Raw genomic sequence first — 7,387 nt, 5'->3', positions numbered from 1 at the left:
CTCTGAGGTAATTCTTCTAATTAACCATTCTATTTAAATTAAAAACACAAAACAAAATGACATATAATGTACGTTACATGATATAAATAATAATAATATGGAATTATAAGGACAGTAACGTTAGCTTTTGAGCGAAATTTTCTCATGGTAAAACGGCCGTTTCCACAAGAAATTGAATAAATTGTCATAAAATTGACGGACTTTCTTTTCCAGTAATAAATGTACCACATTTACTCAGACAAACTGTTTTTCCGTCTTTTTCTTTAACTTTATACCACTGGTCCGCACTGTCATCGCCGTTATTTGTCGTTAAATACCGTTATGTTTACGTGACGTCATTTGCTCTAAAGAAGTAGCTTATCCTTTTCAGATAAGCTCATTAATTTTTTAGGGTCTGTCATGTTAACATTAGCTACTTTAAAATAAATTATGAATACAATTAATATCATTATTGTAAATTATACTTTATTTGAAAATTAACGCGCCTTCTCACAGGCTTGGCTGTGAGCTCGCGCGCGTCCCTCAACCTCCGCACGAGCGCGACGGTGCCGTCATCACAGTGGGCGCGAGACCCCATTTCGCGCAAATGTGTGCACGGCATTTTTTGTAACTGCACGAAACTCCGCTTCTAGAGGTGCACGACTTCGAGCTTATTCTGGCCAAACAGCCAGCACCCAGTTTGCGCTTGCATTTAAAAAAAAGAGCCTAGAAATAAGCAGAAAAAAAAGAAGAAATAAGCCTTTTTGGTAAAAATAAAGGTCCATGTTTAACAAAACATAACAAAACCAGAACAAACTATAAATACATAAATACAAAACACACAAACAAAATAAAATAAAAATAAAATAATAATAATAATAATAATAATTATAGTAATAATTATAGAAATTAAACTTTAATGCACAACCGGTTAGGCAATTCACAATTCAGGCATTGTATCTAATATCATCTGTATCCTTTGAAGTAACAAGTGTAAATAAAATTGTCCCACGTCTACGTATATGTGATTTCAATTCACTTTGTCTCTTGTCTGTGCTTTCCAGACCCTGCCCTACAGACAGATTACCATGATGTCATCTCAGAAGGTAGGCTTGTCTTGCAAAAAAGGTTTTCAAATTTACAGCATATTGCTGCCATGCCAGAAAAGGAATCGATTTCACAGCAATGTGATAAGTTCAATGTTATATCAAGATGTTTTTCACCTTATAATGTGGCGTGAAAGATCACTGTATTTGCCTAAAAATGTACGATCTTTAGGTTTTTTACTTAAATAACATGCGTGTACACATTTGCAGAGAAAAAAACACATAGCTGTGTCACACAACTGGATGCCTGCAGAAGCTAGGAAAAGAGAATACAAACGACTATGGCAGAGGGTACAACGGAAAATGAGAAATGTGCACATTAACGCAGCTGGTCCTAGTACTGTGCTAAACAATGAAGCACACAATCCCAGGGACACTATGCCAATCTGGAACCCAGGCCTAAAAAATGCAATGACTGGAGAATCTAATAGTGACAGCGATGAAATGTCGTTTGTCAATACTGACATCAGTGCAGTCACATCACTACAACATACAATGGCAGAAGACACAGAGAATATGGTTCTTGAATATTCCAGTAGTGACATGGATGGAGAGTTTTTTCAGAATACTGCCAACATTGATATGCCCACTGAAAATTTAGAAGAGGAGTTAAAGAGGTGGATCAATGAATATAATATCAAGCACAATGCTGCAGAAAAACTGCTCAAAATTCTCAGGATCATTAGACAAATGCAGTGCCTTGCGTTTGAGAGCTACATGCACCAGCTGAAGAAGATGGTTAGATCAGGAAACCATGTTCTAGTCCAAGCAGCAAAACGGCTCCAAGAACGTTCACAGATTCCTATACAAACATGTGAAGAGAAACCAATACAATTGAAACATCCTAATAATGTTTACATTGTTAGCCCAACATCCTGGTGTGAAGTTCTGGAGAGGACCAACTCCGGAAAGCTCTTATGTAGAGTATTCTCGCACTTAATGTCGTACCTTACGAACCATGTGACTCGATGATCTATGGAGCCTATGTATGTGGTCCATCAAAGATGGAGATACTGGACAAGGCAAACTTGCAAGGAAGGGCAATGATCCTTGAGGATGGGCATGGCCGCAAAGTTGTCTTTTCTCTCCTTCATGACCTTGATTAATGAAATATGGAAATATGTACATAGTTAGTATTATTTTTTTTTCTGTCATTGCTTTAATGTCTTAACTTAGATTTCATATACTGAATATTGACCGTCTTTTCTAAGGAGTGTCTGTTCTTCTGTTTGTAATGTAGGTTGGATTTTACATAGTTATTTTTGAACAAGAAAATGCAATTGCTGTGGCGCCTGCATTATGGGTAGAGGAGGTGAATGGGGTAAGGGTACATGCGCACACACACACACACACACACACACACACACACACACACACACGTAATACCGGAAATAACATATTCCCTGAAATGTTTTAGGTTCTGATTTGCTACTGGCCCCGTAGAAACGCTGCTGCCATGGCAAAGGCCTCCCAAAGGCCAGATAAGGAGCTCTGGAAGCGGCACAAAATAAGAATACTCTCCGAGACTGGTGAGAAAACTGAATAAATATATAGTCATATGAAAGTACACTGCCTTTACACAGTAAAATGATTACAAAAACTAAAAAGATAACTCAAATTTACTCTGTCCTTAGACAACTATAAGACAGCCAGAGAACGAGCCAAAAAAGCTGTAGAAAGTTCAAACGTGGACACAGAAGAAGAGGTGCTAAAAGAGCGGAAAAAAAAAGTACCATCAAAATACTGGACCGAGAGTGAAGGTAAACATATGCGATTGCTTTTTGTCATACATTAGTCCACTATTTATGTATAAAAATCATGCCATGATTACAGAGAAAACTACTCTATAAAACTAAACTATATATAAACTGTTTCATCCTGAATGAATAGAAGAATGTGAGATTCCTACCAAAAAAAGGAGAAAAATGTCAACATCCTCTCAGAAGCCATCAAGCCTCCCAAAGCCTCCAAGTTGTAAGTAACAGATTTAACTTTTGGTGTAATTTCTTGTGTTGTGTTGATTTGATGGTGGTGCGTCAGCGTCAATTAGTGAACAGGCAAAATAAGTGCATTGCCAGCTGACGGGAAGAAGCTATTTTGTGTGAAATACAGTACAAACAAATTTCTAATGGAAATCCTATTTTAAAAAAGTTTTGAATTTGGTTGGAGTGTCTTATATTGTGTGAGTTGCAGGTTGGTATTTTTTGTCATGGCATTTTGTGTAAAAGTACTCAACTCCCCTGAACTGAGTTTATCGCATGCTTTCAATGTCTGTTTTTAGACAAACCACCTACTGACATCACAGCTCACTCACCTGAGGAAGATGAGCCATCCCTTCCAAATCTTTCAGCTAATAATACTTTTCATGGTATGCATTTTTAATGTTGATATTCTATTCATTTGTTAAGATAAATGGTTCAATAAATTAAGATTATGGCTGCATTTTCTAATCTCAATCTCTGTTACCTTAAATTATACATTCATCTCTGTAAAGCTGCTTTTAAACAATCTGCATCGTTAAAAGCGCTATATAAATGAAGATGACTTGACTTACTATCCAAATTAGACCAGCTATTGCATCTGGCAATACAGTCATGCCAATGTCTATATTTTATTTCTTGAAGTACCACACATATGCCTGAATACTAAGCAAATAACTAAATGTCAAGATGAACCCCCCCCTTCCATCATCATCATCTCACCCATCTAAATTTTTCAGATTTCCAGCATCTCATCGAACAATCTGAGCAGCGGATGCTCCTCGCAATTGAGAGAATGTCAACAGATATTTCCAATTCTATTTAGCGTCTGATCCAGGCTATTCAACAGAATCGTCCTGGTCCGGCAACCATCACAACACCACCACAGGAGACCATTGAGAGGCCCTGCAAAACATTGCAGGAGCTGCAAGCTTTCCTATTAAAACTTGAGGGCCCAGAAGGGAAAAAAAGGATGGTATGTTGATATAGCACAGGGGTCAGTAACCTTTTTGTCACAAAAGTGACATTTTTAAGTTCAAAATGTAGATCTGTGTGCATGTAGGCTAAATTATCAGAATTAAATACACCTCTCGCATTTGCTTGTGTGTCAGCAGTTACCCTGCTCCATGTGGCATTGCAATACTAACATTTGCTTTATTTATCTTTATATGTTGCATAGATACAGTTTTTGAGCCTGATGGGAGGTAGCAACATTGGAGACGCTGTGAGGAGAATCCTTCGGAAAATAGCCACCAATGAGGCCTGGTCAAATTACAGCCTGAAAGGCCGAAAAGGAAAACTGACCTTCATTGGGACAGCCCTCCACCATATTGTTTTAAGTATGCTTTTCAAAACTTCTCTCTTCTTTTCACTTCATCATGCAACTTTTTAAAGAGCAAATGATAAACAGAAAAATGTCTGTACTTACCCTGTACCTTCGAATAATTTGTTTTCTCGTTTTTGACTTCTAAACGAAAAAAAAAACAAGTAAAAAAAAAAAAAAATCATTTTATTCAGCAAGGATGCATTAAATTGGCCAGAAAAGAGAGTTAAGATTTACATTTCAAATAAATGCTGCTTTTTTTTCTTTCATTCATCAAATAACCCTGAAAAACACAAAAATGTGAAGAAGCACAACTGTTTTCATCACTAATAATCATAAATGTTTCATATGGTTTTAGTTTTACTTATTCACTTATTCATATTGCTCATAAAGTGTACTTTTGGATGTCAAAACTTTATTACAATAAACTAAACAAATAAATGTAAATGTAAATATGAGAATTTAAAAAATAAGAAAATAACAGATGCATTGTGATATAGGTGACAAAATATTGTGAGAAAATATGAATATGAAGTTATTTAATGAGCTTCCTCACTTAACCAGTTATCTGTGCTTCCTCAGCAATGAAGTTCCACATTTCCGAACACGAAAATGCATGCAGCAAATAAGCCGTTCACAATATTTTCTTCAGTTAACTCCAAATTTCTCCCACATATTGGACTTGATTTTTGATGACGTATTGTCTACAACTTTACAAACTCCTCCACTAGCTATTCTTTTCTTAAACTCCTCAGAATCCATCTCGACGACTGCAAGCAGATAGCGCGCGCGGTTATGATGAATTTTTAAAAGTGGAAGTATAGTTAACGTTATAGATTCCTGGGAGGGCGTGGCACGTGGACACAAATAAACTGATATGGAATTTAAATTGTTTTATAAAAAATTATTTTATCAACTTGAAATACAGGCATATTTTTGTAGATGTGTTCCTAAAAATATGCATTACGTTTGCATGTGATTGTTTTAAACCCATGTTTCCCCCGTGTCCGACCCGACCTGCACCCGTATCCGACACAGGTGGATATTTTTCATCCGTTTGAGCAAAAACCTACAGGTACCCCTACAGGTACCCGAACCCGTGCAGGACTCTAGCTGTAAACTACACCATATAGGCCTATGCTTATATTTAATTTATATTATATTTAATTTCACGAAAACACAAAAACATTTGCAATATTACAAATACAAATTATTGTAAACTATCACAAGACCCATTTATGAATTAGTTAATTAGTTTTTCCGATTACAAAATCAAGTCGTTATTTTAGTAGCATGAAAAAAACAATAGGATTATAAATTAATATCTCACTTACATATACAGTTTTCCACGAGTGAATTCAGTGAAATCCAGATTGTGTCTGTCTCTGTCTGAGGCGGCACTGGCGTGAACGCGGCAAAAACTCCCGCAAACCAGCAGTTTTTTTTTCTTAATTCTTATCTAAACTCATATGATTGGTTATTGCATCATGAGCTCATCAGATTCGTGTCTGATTGTTTATAATGCTCAACGCTTAAATAAAAATTCATATTTTGCATGTCATAACTGCCTACTGTAATATGGCTTAACACTTTTAATTTATTTTCACATTTTATGTCAATAGTGATAATCGTCATATATTTATTTAGATTATTTTAAACCCCTTGTAGAATATGCATTTGTATCCATTTTGGAGGGAGCAGGGCAATTGCGTCAACAGCAATATTATTTCCACATCGCGCCGTTCCCCGGTGCTGTCCGAGGCGATGGTGCTGAATCGGTTGATCAATTCTTATTTTAGAATCAATTATTCTCTCGTGCAGGGCTGCTTCACTGCGTTATGTGAAAAAGCGTTGTTCTTTATAAAAGTACTACAGAAATAGTTGAAATCGCATCTATTAGGACTAATGGGATATTATAACAAATATAAAATAAAAATATAAAATAATCCAAACTATAAAAATACCTATAATAGCCTAGTCTACATATTTAAAAATGTATAACAATAACGTCATAATAATGGTCCATTTTAAATGTTTAAGTGTCTCTTTTTTCAATTTTTGTTCGGTGGAGCTGTGACTATTGTTCTTGTAAAAACTTTTCAGCATAGTTTTGAGCCCTGAGACTTTTCACATTTATTTTGTTACATTTTTTTTTTCTCTTCTAGGTGCTTGTGCCAAACAATTTCCGAAACACACAGAAAAGGAAATTGATACATGTATAGGGGAAACCCAAGTTGGTCGCAACACCTGTAAGTTGTTTTATTCACTGAGAGCTCTCTCTCTCTCTATTCTCTAGAATAACATAACTGTTTTGATTTATTTACTTAGTACCGGTACTTATAAACAAAGTGGAGTTAAAAGTAATTAAAAAGTTGTTGAAGTGATTGGTAAATATAATGTTTAATTTTTTCAGGCAGCGGAAGAAGAACTTCGGGCACCTCCTGAGGATGGAGACAGTGACTGATACACATACACACACACACACACACACACACACACACACACACACACACACACACACACACACACACACACACACACACACACACACAGTATATATTTAATATAAATTATTGTTTTTGTTATTTGTTGTTCACCATTTACGCAACATAAAATGAATATAAATATGTGTTCTTTTTGTTATTACTGTTTCCTAATATTTGTGTGTGTGTATAATATATATATATATAATTTATGTAATATATAATTTATTTATAATCTGTTTTTGTTCACACAAAATAAATGACTGATTTTATCTTTGAATGTGTTAAACGTGCATGCTTATTCCTGTTTAAAGTTCTGAAAGAACAAGTGTTTTTTGCAGTAAAATTCTAGTTTGGTTCCCTACAGGTCCTTGAGACCAGTGGGGACGTTCTGAAAACGTTCACATAACGTCCTGAATGTTCTGTGAAGGTCCTCAAAATAACGTCCCCCAACCCTTTAAAGAACTCCACATCATGACCGTCTACGAACGTTCCCGGAACGTTACTAGGCGACGT

General features: G+C 35.8%; 1 long non-coding RNA gene across 2 annotated transcripts; it reads left to right on the top strand.

Annotated features, from left to right (window-relative positions):
• Positions 1-2,976: 2,976 nt before the first annotated feature.
• Positions 2,977-6,613, top strand: LOC132095749 (uncharacterized). 2 transcript variants are annotated; one of them, XR_009422495.1, is made up of 4 exons: positions 2,977-3,059; positions 3,367-3,453; positions 4,245-4,404; positions 6,554-6,613. It is a non-coding gene; the product is annotated as an uncharacterized LOC132095749 (long non-coding RNA). The 2 variants fall into 2 exon arrangements; XR_009422494.1 differs by lacking the exon at positions 6,554-6,613 and having other exon boundaries at positions 4,245-4,745.
• Positions 6,614-7,387: the final 774 nt, after the last annotated feature.

Source organism: Carassius carassius, chromosome 20 (genome assembly GCF_963082965.1).
Source record: "Carassius carassius chromosome 20, fCarCar2.1, whole genome shotgun sequence".
Taxonomy (NCBI): Eukaryota; Metazoa; Chordata; class Actinopteri; order Cypriniformes; family Cyprinidae; genus Carassius; species Carassius carassius.
Note: the sequence above shows the minus strand (reverse complement) of the source record. Positions and strands in the feature narration are given on the sequence as shown.